The sequence below is a fragment of the Electrophorus electricus genome, unplaced genomic scaffold (assembly GCF_041902795.1).
Source record: "Electrophorus electricus isolate QZ-2024a unplaced genomic scaffold, ASM4190279v1 Scaffold70, whole genome shotgun sequence".
NCBI lineage: Eukaryota > Metazoa > Chordata > Actinopteri > Gymnotiformes > Gymnotidae > Electrophorus > Electrophorus electricus.
In genome coordinates, this window is record NW_027658787.1 from 324,025 (window position 1) to 340,412 (window position 16,388).

The 16,388-nt window shown below is 41.8% G+C and overlaps 1 long non-coding RNA gene across 1 annotated transcript; it reads left to right on the top strand.

Annotated features, from left to right (window-relative positions):
* Nucleotides 1–284: 284 nt before the first annotated feature.
* LOC145656501 (uncharacterized) lies at nucleotides 285–3,109 on the top strand. The gene is made up of 3 exons (XR_014122168.1): nucleotides 285–422; nucleotides 708–768; nucleotides 1,260–3,109. It is a non-coding gene; the product is annotated as an uncharacterized LOC145656501 (long non-coding RNA).
* The last annotated feature ends 13,279 nt before the right edge of the window (nucleotides 3,110–16,388 follow it).

Here is a 16,388-nt window from a genome sequence, read left to right on the forward strand (position 1 = left end):
TTCCAGTGCAGTTCTCGAGAGAAACATAGTTTGGAATTTTACTAAAATAATAAAACAATTTCAAAGTTAGACCTATAAAGTAGAATTAAAGTGAGAAGTTCTCTCACTATAACCCTTTTACCCACTGCCCTCAGTAAGCACGCGTGCGCGCGGGCGCACATCCATCTACACGTTGGATAACAAGCTGTTGAAAAACCTCTAAATTAATCAGCCAATGTGGCCATTTTGTTCTGTAACGGCTTTTTGTGCGCTCGCGTGTGTGCGCGCAGCCACGTGGGGTAGGTGAACCAGGTAGACTACAAGGAAAGACTCCCATCAGTCCGAGCCGCGGTAAACAGGGTACTTCTGCATAACGCTCCGACTTTTTTTCTCCGCTGTTTCCATAGCAACGTCTATTTTCCAGCCCTATCTTTAATGAAAAGGTAATGAAAGAAGCGTAGCATTCCCAACTTCATTAGTCTGCCAGCACGAGAATTTGCAATAAGGAAAGAGAATCAATGGCCTGGTCGTTTACGGAAGCGCGCTAGCCTCGTCGTATATTCAACACTTTCTTTGGCTAAAAAATTCAATAACAATGAGGCTAAATTTGGGTGCGCTTTACGCTTTTTAAAATTGCAGTCTATCTCACGGTGTGGGCCACCCCTCTGATGATGTGATTTTCATTTAGCTTTTACTCCGTACTGTCTTTCTTCGCTCACTTCTTCCAGAGCAGGTAAAAATGTCCACGCGGATTTGACTTCCTAATCGAGGTTTCTTCGGTTGACGCAGGTAAGAAGCTCCCCTCCTGTACATGCGTACCTGTGCGCGTACTTGTGTTCTTTTCAACAAAACTACAAGGTGATGAGGCGCCGAAGCCTGACTCCGGAAGGGAGTCGATCCAAGTGTATGGTAAAAGCAATTAATTAGCCACCAGAATCAGCCAATTTCCTGTGAGACGCACAGTAAGAGCTTTAAGGACGTAAGGTTTCACTGAGCGAATGCAATGAGAGGCAAATATCCGACGCAGAATGAGAACGATTTCTTTCTAAATGCAAACTCCATCTTTGTGCTATTATTTATATGAATAAACATTTTTTTTTTTTACGTAAACAGTAGCTCGGCAGATAAATGGTTGACTGAAACGCGTGATCTATATCTATATATATATATATATATATATATATATATATATATATATATATATATATATATATATATATATATATATATAACAGTAAACTGATTTATGCTTGCCCATTTTTCATACCTGTAACACCTAGATCGTCCCCATCTCGCCACCCCACGTCAAACGTGCCGCCCTGCAATCATTGGAGAGAACGGACCGACCTTTGCACGGAGGATGCAAGCCTATAAAAAGCATAACATTGTGTCCAACGTCAAGCCTTGGAACAAGTAGACACACACACTCCCCAGAATATACTCCATAATTCACATTCATTCTCTAGCTCTTAAACATCAGTGTTTTTTTTTTTTCCAAATTAGATACAACCGCCCTCGAATTAAAGATGACATTCTGTACATTGAAATTAGTTAGGTTAGATCTTATGTTCAGCAGCAGAGTCAAAACATCAGAAAATGTTGTCCCTGTCCAATTACATGTGCAATGTACCCTTTTTCTTTATTTTATACATTACAACTAAATTAGCTCAATAAAGATTTGATACTTTTCTAGGGGGGTTAATCTACAGTGAGGCAATTTTTACAAAGTCAGTTGCAATTAAGTAGTGTCTTGTTACTTTACATTGGGGATGGTGCTGGTATCTTCCTAGTTTAGCTATGATAACACAGTAACATGAAGAATTCCTCCTGACAACTGTAAAACTGAAACAAAAACACCTCAGGCAGGATTCTTCATGATTCATCTATACCTCATTCTCCTTCTCTTTTCTCCCACCCTCTCCCTCCCCTGTTGTGCCTCTCTCCATCTCACTCTCTCTTTCTCCCTCGCTCCATCTCAGGGTGAAACACTCTTTGTCCTTGACCTCTCTGTGAACTCTTTGGAAGGGTGCTGGTATAGAGATTAAGATTTTCCAAAACAGCACCAAGGGAGCTTCAGCAGGAAAGAGACACAAGGACCTCTACAGATACCCACAACATCAGAAAAAAAGAACATGCACAATGTGCACACTATACTAAAACTAACACACACACACACACACACACACACACACACACACACACACACACACACACAATGAATACAGTATAACAAAAACAACCTTCCCCCCACACAAGCCTGCAAATGCAGCCTAAATGCACAGTATCATGAAAAACCACACAAACACATACACGATATTGTACTTTACAAGTGTCCTGTACTTCCTAATAGAACAGGACTGAGTGGGAAGTGGAGATTCAACGGGTGGATGTGCTGCAGGGCATAAGGGCACCTCCCTCTCCCCTCTCTCTTTGGAACAAAAGAACACTGCTTATATGTCTCTCTCTCTCTCCCTCCCTCCATCTCTCTCCTTCTCCTTCTCTCTTTTTCCCTCTTCCCCGCTCGCTCTTTCCCTCTTGCTCTCTCTCCCTCTCCTCTCTCACATTTCTCTGCGCAGAATTTATGACCTGTCTCTGAGGGAGATAAGGCTTGTAAGAGTGTGTGTGGTAGTTGGCAGGTGCAGACATGGAGAAGCAGGTGGGAAACAGAAACACCTGGACACACATTCACATGCGCGCACACACACACACACACACACACACACACACACACACACCACTCAAGATGATTAGCTTTGTTTCTAGCAGAGTGCAGCGAGGAACAAGATCTACAACTTAATAAGGGTGTAGAGCAGTGACCAGCAGTGCTCCATCTTTCCCTCTCTCTCCACCTCATTCTCTCTCAGGCCCTTTCTCTCCTTCTTGCTCCCTCTTTAGTTTCTTCCCTCTACCACTGCCCCCCCTTATTTCTCTTTCTGCCTCACATTCCCAATGCACAGACACTCTCCTGCTGAGATTCCTTCATTCTTGCGGAAACCCACAACCAGTTGCTCCTTCAAACAAATCAGCATCACTCTCTGTGCACCCTGCACCGCACCACGCTGTTATACGGCCTCTAAAATGCACCCATATTGTTACATACCACCTTAGAGTTAGAAGGTAGCAAAGAGCAAGAGAGCGCGGGGGGGGGGGGGGGGGGGGGGGGTTGGCACAGAATGTGAGAAGGGAAGCATTAAAGAAATGTAAGAAAAATAGAAAATAAAAATGGAAGAAGAAACGCTCTAACCTATCTTCTAATTAAACTCTGTATGTGCATTTGTGTTTGTGTGTGTATAAAGCAAGTCTAAGGTGCTCTCATTTTTCTGAATGCTCTTTAAGTTTGTGCATCAGAAAATTAGCCCTGATGCAGTTTGTGTATCAGCGGGACTGTACAGGCTGCTGTACTCTGTGTGTGTGTGTGTGTGTGTGTGTGTTTGAGAGAGAGAGCGGTGGTAATGCCACAACTATGCTGCATTATTGAGAGCATCAGCAATACAGGAGCGCCAAACCCTGCAGAAATGCACCTCGGCCTCGGGCAACGCCTCATAGAAATACTGAGAAAGACACCAGGTGGACCACAAAAATACAGCATTCGTGCACACACATACACGCACACACTAACTCAGTCATACAAAGACATACAAGTGCAAATTGTTAGTTCACGTCAGGACCACAAAAATGCAACACAAACACACGCGCACACATTCACTCATACACAGACATACAAATGCAAATTTTCAGTTCACTTCAGGACCACAAAAATACAACACAAGCACACACACACGCACACATGGAAGGATGGGCAAATTCAAATTGTCAGTTCACTTGGTTGTAGTGGTTGTAGCAATACACATGCAACACAAGCACACACATATTCTTAGAGTTGGGAGATGTGATGTTTTTACTTGTGATGGTGCTGGGTGACAGGTGTGCGCGAGCATGTCTAAGCATGTGTGCATACTGTAAGTGCTATATGGAAAATGCATGTATACCAGACCTCTTTCCAAAAATCCTGTGCATGTGTTTTCCATACATTATCCACAAACCCAGGTGGGAACGTGGCAGAAGGAAATCCATAACTTCCAAAATCAGTCTTCAGCAAACTTTCAGTCTGTTCAGATTCCACGTGTTGGATTTGACTGAGTACTGGGGAATACTGGGGATACTGTCTGCCAGCCCCAGGAATATCATCTATTTCCCATGGACTATTCTGTCACTTTGGAATGCTGTGTTCCAAGTGCGTACTGGCCAGGGTGGTGAACTTCTCAGTCAGTGGTGTGTTCAGAGTAGTCAACCTGCAGGAAGTAAGTGTAAAAAGGGCTCTGAAATGCAGACCGCCTGACACGGCCCCAGGAGGTGGTCTCGTACACTTGCCAGGCGCGGACATGCCAGCCCAACCCAGCAAAGAACTCATAGGAAACGAGAGATTTGTCAGATTTCACATGAATGAAGTTGTGACAAAGGCCACAGCTGGTACATCTGCCCCAGCCCTAACCCCATTCGCAACTTTTCATACCAGTCAGCTTGTGTGATTTCCTGAGGAAGTAGGATACAGAGAGACAGAAACTTTCTCAAGCAGATACTCTGATGTATGTTACTGTTACAGAGAAGAACTGAGCACTGCAATTTACCTTATACAAAAAGGGAAAATTAGTTTTAAAGTCCATGCTCTGCTATGAGTTGTAAGAAGCGTGGGAGTTGCATTTTGTTGAGCAAATGTAGTCATTGACTTCAGTAGTCAAAAACCTTTTGCTGTTTGTTTATTGTCAGATAGGTGATTAGCAGATGATGGGGAGATGGCTGTGCAGTCCTTCCATCTGCTGAGGGAGAGAGAGAAGAGAGTGAGGGAGGGTAGGAGAGAGACAGAGAAAGATAGATGAGGGCAAGAGCAAGAGTACACTGATTATTCTCTTATCCACTCAGCAGAGGAGCCTTGTGCAGGTCAGTGGGAGGTGAATCCTCACACACACACACACACACACACACACACACACAATGATACCTTTTACTCTGTATTTACTTTGCTCCATGCGAGAGAGGCCTATGTGTTTCAGGGAACTCCAAACTGACTCTCATGCACTACGTATTTCCCTCTTTTTACATGAACATGTAGCGTTAAGCATTCAGCTCATGGTATGCAGTGAATGAGTAATGCGGCTCCTGCTCTGAGCAGATCATTTAATCATAGTGTTCACAGCCTGTGTTTTCTTCAAGGTCATACTGCTGTTCATGGTGTAAAGTATGCTAATGTAGTACACGTTAGAGCACAGCACACAACACACATACACACACACACTCACACGTACATTAGAATAACACAGCAGAGATTCACACTTAGGCATTTATACTTGTCTGGGCAGTATAAGTCTTCACCACGTTCATATATATTATTATATATGCTGTAATATATGTTAACAAAAATTACCAAATGCTTTTTAGCTGCTTAAGTATAATGAATAAACCTTCATAATTGTCTGAAGAAACACCTAAACATGCAAATTACAGCAGATAATAAAACACTGAAATTAAAAAAATGGATCCTGGAAGTCATTCGGTACTGATGTTTAGGACACAGAACAGCTTCCTTTCCTCCTACAGACCACTGCCAAACTCTCCATACCACACACACATATATAGAATAAGTAAATGCAAGGGGAGAGGCACAGAAGAGAAGAGAGGGAGGTATGTAAGAGCGAGAGAAGAAGACAAAAAGGAGGACAACTGACCACAAGAGAATAGGCATATGCTGCAGTGTCCACCCCCTATATGTGTGTGTTCAGGTGTGTGTGTAAGTCTGTGTGTAGGTGTGTTTGGGTGGGTGGGTAGGTGTGTGTGTGTCTGCATGGACAATTAGTCCTGTTGAGGAGCCAAAAAAGGTTAACAATAAACAATAAAACCAAGGAATCAGAGGCAGACACAACAGATAGGTATGTAAATATGTATGTATACAGATAAATACATACATCAAAAATTTGATAATGTAATGTAGTAAGAAAAAATGTGTGGCCTTAGAAAGTTTCTTAAGTTAAACAGATAACAATTAAGTTATACAGCAATCAAACATAACATTAAACTCACCAGCTTCATACAGCCCTTCGTCTTGCCAAAACAGCTCTGACACATGGCATCCATAAGACCTCTTAAGGTGTGCTGTTGTATCTGACACCAAGGCAGCATCAGATACTTTTAGTCCTGTAAGTTGCATGGTGGGGCCTCCATGGATCAGTCTTGTCTTTCCAGCACATTACACACATGCTCAATCTGGGGAATTTGGAGGTCAACATCTTGAACATTTTGTCATGTTCTTCAAAGCATTCCTGAACAATTTTTTCAGTGTGGCAGCACGCACTATACTACTAAACATTATACTGAAAAATGTCATTTTCATTCCTGGGATCTGTTGGAGCCAGTCGTCCAGTTTAGGGAACACCACCCGGAGTCCCTTATCATCACTGGGACAACCTTGTGGTTAACCTTCCACATTCTCTCTATTTTTTTCATTCAGTACCTTGTAGTTTTCCAACTTCTCATATTTCTTCCTTTGGATCACAATGTCTGGTGGTTCACCATCTGTCTGGATTTGGAGGTCCCACAGGATCTTAGCCATGTTTTTCTCCACCATTCACTGCAGTTCTTCCCATTTGGACTTGGGGCCGTCCAGCTTGTATTCCTTGCATGTGTTCATGTATATGAGCCTCGCCATTTGATTGTGTCTCTCAGTGTGATAAAAAATCAATTAAAGCAGGGTTATATTACATCTTGGGTCTTCTCTGGTGTGATATGAACCTGCTTGGATAAACCTAGTGCTTAATGCTTGATCTTGTCATAATTAGTGGCTCTGTAGTCCTTCAATCCTGTCTTTTCCAGACATGTGTAGGATTGTCTTTTGACAGCCAATAAGTGGTACATTTCATAGAGGAATGTCAGTGGAATATCAGTGGTACATTCCATAGAAGGGCTTATCCTGCCATACATTTGCTCACCATCATTACATTTGCTCTCTCCCTTAGGGTTCTTTGCTTGGATATATACATGGATGTTTTGTGTCTCACCCTGGACAGTGAATCTTACACTTTGAAGGCCCTTTCCCCTGTCATTCTGGTTGGCTTACATGCTTTGGATTTTGGCTTGAGTGTCCTACGCAATGTGGGGAATTTGATAGTCTTCACATTGGCAGATTCTTGTTCTTCTCTTGGTTGTCTTATTGTGCTGCTGTGTATCTGATGACTGGCAGGGCATAATGTTTATGGCTTTGATCTTATTGTTCCTATTAAAATGACTCTTGAGGACCTGCCTTAACCTGTGGAGATCCTTAGATGTTACTGAGTTTCTCATTTGCTGCCTCATGATTCCTATGTGATTGGAGAATCCCCAGGTATTTCTTGCTGTCCTCTAGGTCTGTTTTATGGGTTTGTGGAAGTTCAGTCCTAATCACTTTTCCTCTTTGCTATCAGCTGACTACACTTCTCCAGCCAAACTCTTACTGATGACCTGACTGAGAGGATTCAGACCATGCAGGTCATAGAGAACAGCAGTGGGCACACACTTTATGGTGTGCCACACTTTATGGTGACCTGGGTAATTGTCTTTGAGTTAGCTTATAGGCTTCTAGTGTTATCCTCAGTGTTTATGGAGTTTATTTTCATATATATAAGATTTTATGGAGTATCTGCAGTGTGCTGTAGTAAAAAAAACAAAACCAACTCTCTCTCTCTCTCTCTCTCTCTCTCTCTCTCTCTCTCTCTCTATATATATATATATATATATATATATATATATATATATATATATATATATATATATGTAGAGAGAGTTAAAATTGCAGTGAAGTACACAAAGTTTCCAAAACAAACAAACAAACCAGGACATTTCGGAGAGACCCTTCATCAGCTGTACAAGCAAAGTGCTTCTGAATTTCCTACAGGTAAAATGGAGCACTTTACTTGCACAGCTAATAAAGGGTTACTTTCTGGAAACCTTGTGTACTTCACTGCAATTTTGACTACCTCTTTATATAAAGTTGAGTTGAATGTATAAATGTTTAATAAAAGTTATAAAGTACATAAAATCACAGATAAAAGATGGCAGTACAATATTGCCCCTGAGGGCTAAAAACATTGTGAAGGCTAATTGAAAGATCAAATAGATAGGTTTTCATTCTGGATTTTAATGAGTTTAAGATTAAGATGTGTTCCATTCTTTTGGTTCTAGTAAGAGCTCTCACAGATGAGTTTTGAATGACCAGAACTTGTGTGACAGTGTTTTTTAGGAAGGCCAGTGAGGAGACCATAATTTTAGTCAAGTTTCTCAAGGTCTTGTTTTTATTTTTTTAAAAAATAGAATTTTGTTAATATTTCTGAGATGTTAAAATGATTTAATAATTGCTTTACATTGCTGTTAAAACCTAGATAAACAGCTAGCTAGCTAGGTTAGCTAGATTAAATAAAATCTAGACTCCTCCCCGTGTATGTCCACCGTCATGCCCCTACCATGCTAAGTGATCATGTCTCACCTTTTCTTAGTTATGTACGTTGTTAGCACAGGTATTTAAACCCGTTATTATGTTGTCGGTGTTTGACCCCATGTACATTACACGTAATGCATCACGCGAATGCTTTCTGGTTTTGCCCTTTGCTACGTTGTTGTGGTTTAGTGTATTTTGTTCTGTTTATCGTGTTTTTGGTTTTGGTTTTGTTTGTGCTGTAAATCAACACTTCTTTGTTACAGAGACTTGCCTTGGCATCCCACTCCCTCATCACGTTTCATTGCAGAAACATCGACTGCCAAGGGATGCAGCGAGCCTCCTGTCCGTTATGAGGTCTGCTCGTGGGGTTAGAGTACTTGATGTTGCTCCCTGAGGACACCGAGCAGGCACGTGAGGGCAAGAGACGTGCAGCTCACGTGTATGCCGACATACTAGGCGCATACCTCGGGGGGGACACTACTAGTATGGGGGATGCAAGGCTGACCTGCATGAGCAAGGAATTGCAGAGGCTCATCCAAGAAGAGGAGGTAGGGAAAGCCCGAATAGAAGCCCCTCATAGTGACCCAAAGCCTCCCACTAGCACCTCCCTTGACAGCCCCCATACTAGTGACTCTCCCATCCCTTTGCAAAGAAGAAGTAGGGAAAGAAAAGAGGCTGTACTTGTCCCGATCCCTCTTGTGTAGTAGAGCCTGTCCTCAAAGAGGATTTCTTCTGTCACTGCCCGGAAGTGGAACCTGTATTCCAAATCGGCTCACTCCGTCCCTGCTTGGAGGAGGAAGGGTATCCAGAGGGGTTAACAGAGGATCCAGGGGATTCACGGTCGGAAGCTGTTACGAATGGCCACCCTCCTGGCATCCCTGTTTCCGTGGTTTCCCTGTCGTGTCTCTGTTTTCCTTTACTTCCTAGTTGTTTCGTTCCTTGGTTTTATTTTCTCCACCCCCTCGTCTGTTTTTCCACGGCTGTTATTACTTTGACCTGTGTCTGGTTTAGAGTTAATTAGTTCATACATTTAAACCATCTGGTTCCGTGTGTTGGCTGTTCATTGAATGTATATAAGTCGTGTTTATTTTTCTTAGCCTATAGTTAATTCTTGCCATCATTTACTCAAGCCTCCGAGTGTTCCATTCTAGCCATTTGTGTGTAGTTGTTCGTGTAAACTAGCCCTTGGTCATGTATCTTCGTACTCTTCGTGTTGGTAAACTGACCCTGGATTACCTTAATGCCCATGACTTTGGATTTGCCCCTAATAAATCTCACTCTTCTCCGAGCTTGCATTCGCCTCTTTACTGCTCACCGTTACACTAAGGTAGTCAACTAGTCCTCCATGGACCAGAATGCGGAGAGCTATGCTGAAGGCCAGAAGTTTTACTGTGACTCATGCTCCAATGCGGGCTCCGATCACTCGGTTGCCTTTCATCAAAGCATGGAGGAACTTCCCCTGGAGGCTCTCTTGGATGTGGAATCAGAGCATTCCGCAGCCTCCTGCATGGAGGTGGAAGCCTCACCTGTGCCCGAGCCTACGAAGGGTGCACACCGCTCTAGAGCCCCTACACTTCCACGTAAGGACTCTAAGAAGGTGCAAAGTGTCATCTGGCACGTGCCACCCCCCCCAGGACAGCACCCCACCAGGACGGCGGGGGTCTCTATGGCGCCTGAGCCAGTAGTGGGCGGGTCATCTGACAAGTCATAGCTAGAAGCACTCCCTGGCACATCCGCCAGGAAGACAGAGGTGCCTTCGCCGCCCAAGCAGGCAACAGGCGTTCCTTCCTGGACTTGTGAAACCCCAGCCAGCGCCGGGTGGGTCAGCATTTCCCCTTCTGGCCATTAATGGGACCTCCACCTACCCTTCCCCTGGGGTCAGTTAGTCATAATCCTGTTAATGTCATGGTCTCCCTTTATGTCTATTCCCCTTCCCATCAGTGTGCCCGTCCCTGTGTCTGTCATTATCCTGGTCCCTGTTGTCTTCCCCTCTGTCCTGTCCCCCTTTCTTATAGCATAGCTGAAAGCAATACAAGGGGTTCAAGAAGGTTAATTCATGCAGACAGTAAAAACAAACATGTAAAGAATGACATGTGTAATTACACATACAACAGTAGTAAGTACATTCTTGTGCAAGATCACTTAAATGTCAAATGAATCAAAACTGGATCACTTTACAGTAATTGCATTACTTCTAAGTTTAACAGTAGCGTATTTGTTCTTATGTAAAATTAAAGCGTTTGGATTTACTATATTACAAATACAGGCCCCACAGTAGGAACTCAGTACAACAGTCACTACATCTTTCACTACTGAGATTCAAACCTTTTTTTTCCAATTCCTTGTATGTTCATCTTTATTTTGATGACACTCAGTTCCCCTCAGCATGGAGGATACCACGGTTGCAGATATTTGAGAGATGTCCTGCTGTTCTTCAGAGACCATTTTTTCAGCTGCTCTTTCGTGGAGGGGTGGTGTTGCCCTACCTTTCATTTTAAAATGTCCCAAAGGGGTGCTATTAGATTCAAGCAGGCAGCATACTTGGGAAGGTGATAGTTTTCACTTTTTTCATCTTTAGAAACTTGTGTGATTTTGGCAGTGATCTTTGGATTATCATGCTGGAATATTCCTCTTCTGCCAAGCTTCTGGCAAATAAGGGTCATCTGGTTAGCCAGCATTATGGTATATCCACAGGCATTAATGGTACCATCTATGTCATCTTGCCAACACCTTTTGCACTCATGCAGCCCCATATCATTACACTCCCCCCTCCGTGCTTCATTGTCGGGACTGTACATTCACTGTGGTAGTCCTGGCCATGTTTACGCAGAACATGTTGGACCCCATCTGTATTGAAAAAGTTTATCTTGATCTCATCTGACCAAAGAATGTGCTCCCAATATTCTCCAGGCTTCTTGCCATGTTCATGTTTCATGCAAAGTTTAATCTGGCAGTTTTGTGCCAATGAGCAAGCAAGGATTTTTTTTATTGCTTGTCGTCCATAGAGAATGCCATTTTGCACTGTCCTTTGCACTGCCATAAACTCTGGTTTTCACTGATAGCCCCTGTGCCAAGCACTTGCCCCTGTGTTTTTTAGAGCTAGACTGTGCAAGTAGCGGACTATCCATGGCATCATCAAGTCCAAGACAGCTTCTACAGTTTTGGTTAGTGCTATGGCTGGTTCTACACCTTCTGATTACTGCTGCAACTATTTTGACTAATTATTAATTGGTCACAGATCTTCCTGTATTCTTTCACAGATTTTTCAACACCTCTGGGAATTATTTTCTATGTGGGGCCTTAATGCAGACATGCACATAGACACAACCCATAACTCCAAAATTTCAGAAAGTTCTGCTGTTCAAAGGTCATTTAATAACCATGCAGAACTAATTATGCAGTTAGGCTAATTGGAAAACACGGGTGTACTCAAATTTCTTTCAGTGATCATGGGTTTTCTAACTGGTGTGTCGGTGATCACAAGTATATACACTATTGTTGTACTGATTTTCTACTTTGGGGCCTGTATTTTCAATATAGTCTTTCTAAAGTATTTATCTGTAATTTTGAGAAAATGCTCTATTTGTGAACTTTGAAAGAATGCAGTTCTTAAGAGGTGATACTGTTTTGAATCATTTGACATTTAATTGATATTGTACAGAGTGTACTCACTTCTGTTGAATACTGTATATGCAGTGTAGACTCTAGTATGAATGTTCTAGCTCTTTCAAACATGGCCCTTTTTCAGATGACATCCAAAACAATGCAATCTAAAGCCATATCTTGAATTCTGCATTATATATTACATTGAGGTGTCAAATTCTGGTGCAAAGCACTAGGTCACAAACTTTCTTAAGAATCACAATGTCGTTTAACGATTTCAGAGTTCACTTCGGATGGAAATACTTCATCAGCTGTGCAAGCAAATAACCTCTGAAGCAAAGTGCTTCTGAAGATATGGGAGGTGAACCAGTTGATATTCAAATTTCAAGATGTTTTAGAATATTTGGATTCCCCTGGAATAAATGTTACACTTTAAACATCTTCAAATTTCAGTATCAACTAGTTCACCTCCCACAGCTTCAGAAGCACTTTGCTGGCACAACTGATAAGGGACTTTTGTCTGAAACATCCCATTTCACAAATTCTTTAAAAGAAATGTAGTGCATAACTTTGTTTCCAACCTCCTCCTCTCTCTCTAGCTATCTTTCTCACATATTACACACACACACACACACACACAAACATATATTCATTACGTGCATAATAAATTAAGTCAGCAGGTCTTCTACGGCTTCACCGGTTTTCCACTTATGTTGTTATCAGTGCTGAGTGTTGTCATATGCACAGAAATGGAGAAATACTTGCTATAGGTCCTTCTTTAAGAGTCAGAGATGGGAGTGTGCGACTGATGCATTCACTCACAAATACAAACATACATCTGCAGGTATATGCACATATGAACACACACACTCACATCCAGAGACACATAAATACTCCCCTCTCTACACACACACTCCTTCATTCCCTCGGTCTGAGCTGTCAGTCAACATGACACCAGCAGAATGTCAGAGTTTTGTGTTGAGTAAAGCCTAGGACAAAGGTCACTAGTCACTTTTTTGATAGCTGTATGTCAAATCAGCCCAGTCTCAGCCTGGGCACAACCAACATACTAGGTCTTTTACTAAATTCCATCCTGGTGTAATGCGGTGTAAAATCTGTTTTATATTGATATAGCAACCAAGTTCATTATTTTTATTTACATATTTTTAAAATAATTAAATAGCCCTCTGTTAACACTTTGTATGTGTGGGTAAAAGACAACTCCTCAGGCTTCAGTCGAGAGGAAGCTTCACACTTTCACACTGGTGTTCAATAGAAACATCATCTACAAGCTCACCTCCACCTTGGAACAGCAATAGCCATGTATTCGTTCTCTCCCTGCTGCTTTGAGACAGAACAGTGTGCATCTTTCACACACACACACACACACACACACACACACAAAAAAAAAATCAGACAAAATGTTTTACTGCTGTTCAGCAAATGCAAAAAAGCGGTGTCAGCGTGGAGCTTAAGATCTGCTAATGTAAACTTGTAGGTGGGGAACATCTAAAGATGCTGCTGAAATACTGATTTGAATGCTGAAATGAGGCACTATGGCAGAATGGAGCACACCTGTCACTGTTCCTCTCCCTTAATTCCACAGCCTCTCTAAAAGGAGGTGGAGAAAGAGAAAGGGAGAGGAAAAGAGAAAGACAGACAGCGAATATTAATGATGGTGTACAAGTCGGGGGAATGGTGGCTCAGAGACGCTTAGGAATCCCAGAACAACCTTCACCTCCAAATCCGACTTTAAACTGAGACGGAATACAGCATTTATTAGTATGGATAAACCTTTTTGCACACTCACTTACACATGCATGCATACACACAAACACGAACTCACACACAGATCTCAGAGTACTGAAGTCCTTTCGCTGACTTATTTCGTATCTCAGTTTGAACAACACCTCAGACACAGGAAGCATTTCAGTGCAATTCACTGAATACATCTCTCTCTCTCTCTCGCACACAGACACACACACACACACACACACACACACACACACATTAAAGAAAATATCATGTTATTAAAATAGAATAAATAGTTGAATGGAATAAAATGTATTATCTCTGAAAATAGAATTATAGCATGCACAAGAATAGTATGCACATGTTTCATTTACTCGTGGCTTTGTTAATTTATATGATATAATAATGTGAGGTCATGATGGGCTAATTAGAACACTCTGACACGAAAAAAAAAAAAAACCCTAAACGATTTCTCCGTGTTAGCTAATAGTCTTCTAATACCATATATTCCATAGGTATAGATGTAGGTGTAGCCAACATCCCAGACCAACCGAAGGCCATGCCAGGGTCATACTGACAAAGTGCCAAGAGAGAGAGAAAAGACAGACAGAGGAAAGTACCTTGAATTTTCTACCTTCTGTGTGATCGCGGGAATTTCCAAAGGAACACCACACGCTGTGATTCCTAATTTGGCTTATCACACATACGTGGACTGAGAGAGGCGGAAAAGGCGTAAAGTTGTCTGTAATAGAAATGATGGATCAATTATCAATGACTATAAAATGACAGCACCGACAGGAGGAAACATCTCCCATAATTACCTGCAGCAACCCTAAATTAGTTGACCAGCTGAAGCATAAAAGGGTGACCATATGTTCGTTCATTCTACTGAGCTCGTGCGTGAAGTGGCGCGCGCTCAAAAGGAAGAAACGCGCTAAAGGGACCTAATGGAGTCTGAAATAACGTGTAAGGAGCACAGGGAACTGCATGAAGGCACATACATGTAGAACGATTTACAGAAGTGCTTAGTTGTCTACTAAGAAAAGTATCCTTAGCTAGTACAAACAGAGTCCAGAAATACCTTTAAACCGAGATCCTGCCAGAAACAAGAATTACCTAAACCTAAACTGACACAATACTATAAAGCATTCAAAGTTGCCACCTCTTTTTTTTAATAAGTATAGACTTTTTTGTATTCGTATGGATGTTTAACATAAGAATATATCATTTTAAGTAAAAAAAAAAAACCCAAAAACTTAAATAATACATAAACTAATGTGACACGGTCCGTTTCCTGTAAGGAAAAGCCAAAAATGAATTTAGACGTATAAGGCTTGCCCTCTGCTGGCTGCCGCAAATACTGCTTTACGTCTTTAATACGATCATTGTCTCACTGAATGGCATCATAGAAAGTAGTTGTAGATAATGTAACTAGCATGCAGTTATTGCTCAGATAAGGCAGTACAGACGATCATATGAACCTCTAGTAGATGGTATTGATTACTGTCTATCTTTAAACAGTAGTTTTTCAGATCTCCAAACCAAGACACAGATAAACAGTGTTTCTCTTATATCTGTTTTGCAGCTTGGGGTCCATGCAGTTCCAAATCAGCAGTGAATGGCTGTATAATAACTACCTTTTCCATCCCACACATGAAGCTGAGAAACAGTGTTGTGCACTTTGACATGGCATGACTTCACAGAGCTATCATTAATCTAATTCACATGTGCCTGGTGTGTGTGTGTGTGTGTATTTTTGGATGTGTGGGCTGGGAATGTGATGAGATCTGCAAAGCTAAAATGTGGTTCTTAAAGTTCAGTTGCAGCAAACGCAGGGTAAGGAGATGCAACATCGGGTCATTTGTGTGAAAACACAAGGACAGATTAAATACAACTGAACCTTTGAGGACATCAAGGGCAATGTGACCCTGGAGACTGCTCATTTTAAATCTCTCTCTCTCTCTCTCTCTCTCTCTCTCTCTCTCTCTCTCTGTATGTGTGTGTGTGTGTGTGTGTGTGAAAATATGGTTACTCTTGTGTGCGTGTCTGAAGTCAATTTTGTGCTTACTCGTACAGTGATTAGCATTAGAGTAGAGGCAGTGTATAAGTGTATAAGGCTTTGAACTGCTTTGTATTTGTGTATGTGTATATGTGTGTCAGAAGAAGTTGTATGTGTATATGTGTGTCAGAAGAAGTCCATCAGCCTGTTTCAGTAGTGACCGCTATAGTTTTCCAGTGTTTGTAGAGCTTGGCTTAGGATTTGTAGTACTACTGTGTTGATTCTCCAGTCTCTAAGCACTTTGACATGTGCTCAGTTGTAAGACTATGATGATCTATTGTTTTATCCAATGTCTTTAAGTAGTCTTTACATAAATCCACATTACTGAAACTCAGAAAAAGCTTCTCCAGTCTTAAGTTATGACAGTGTGATGATTCTGCTAAGGACATACATGACTATAGAGGCTCAGACAGGGATGACAATGACCTTAAAGATTCACGAGAAGAGCAGTGTAAAACACACACACTTGGGTCACCAGCTTATGTTGGCACTGACACTCACCTCTTATAAATGTGTGTGTATGTGTGTGTCTGC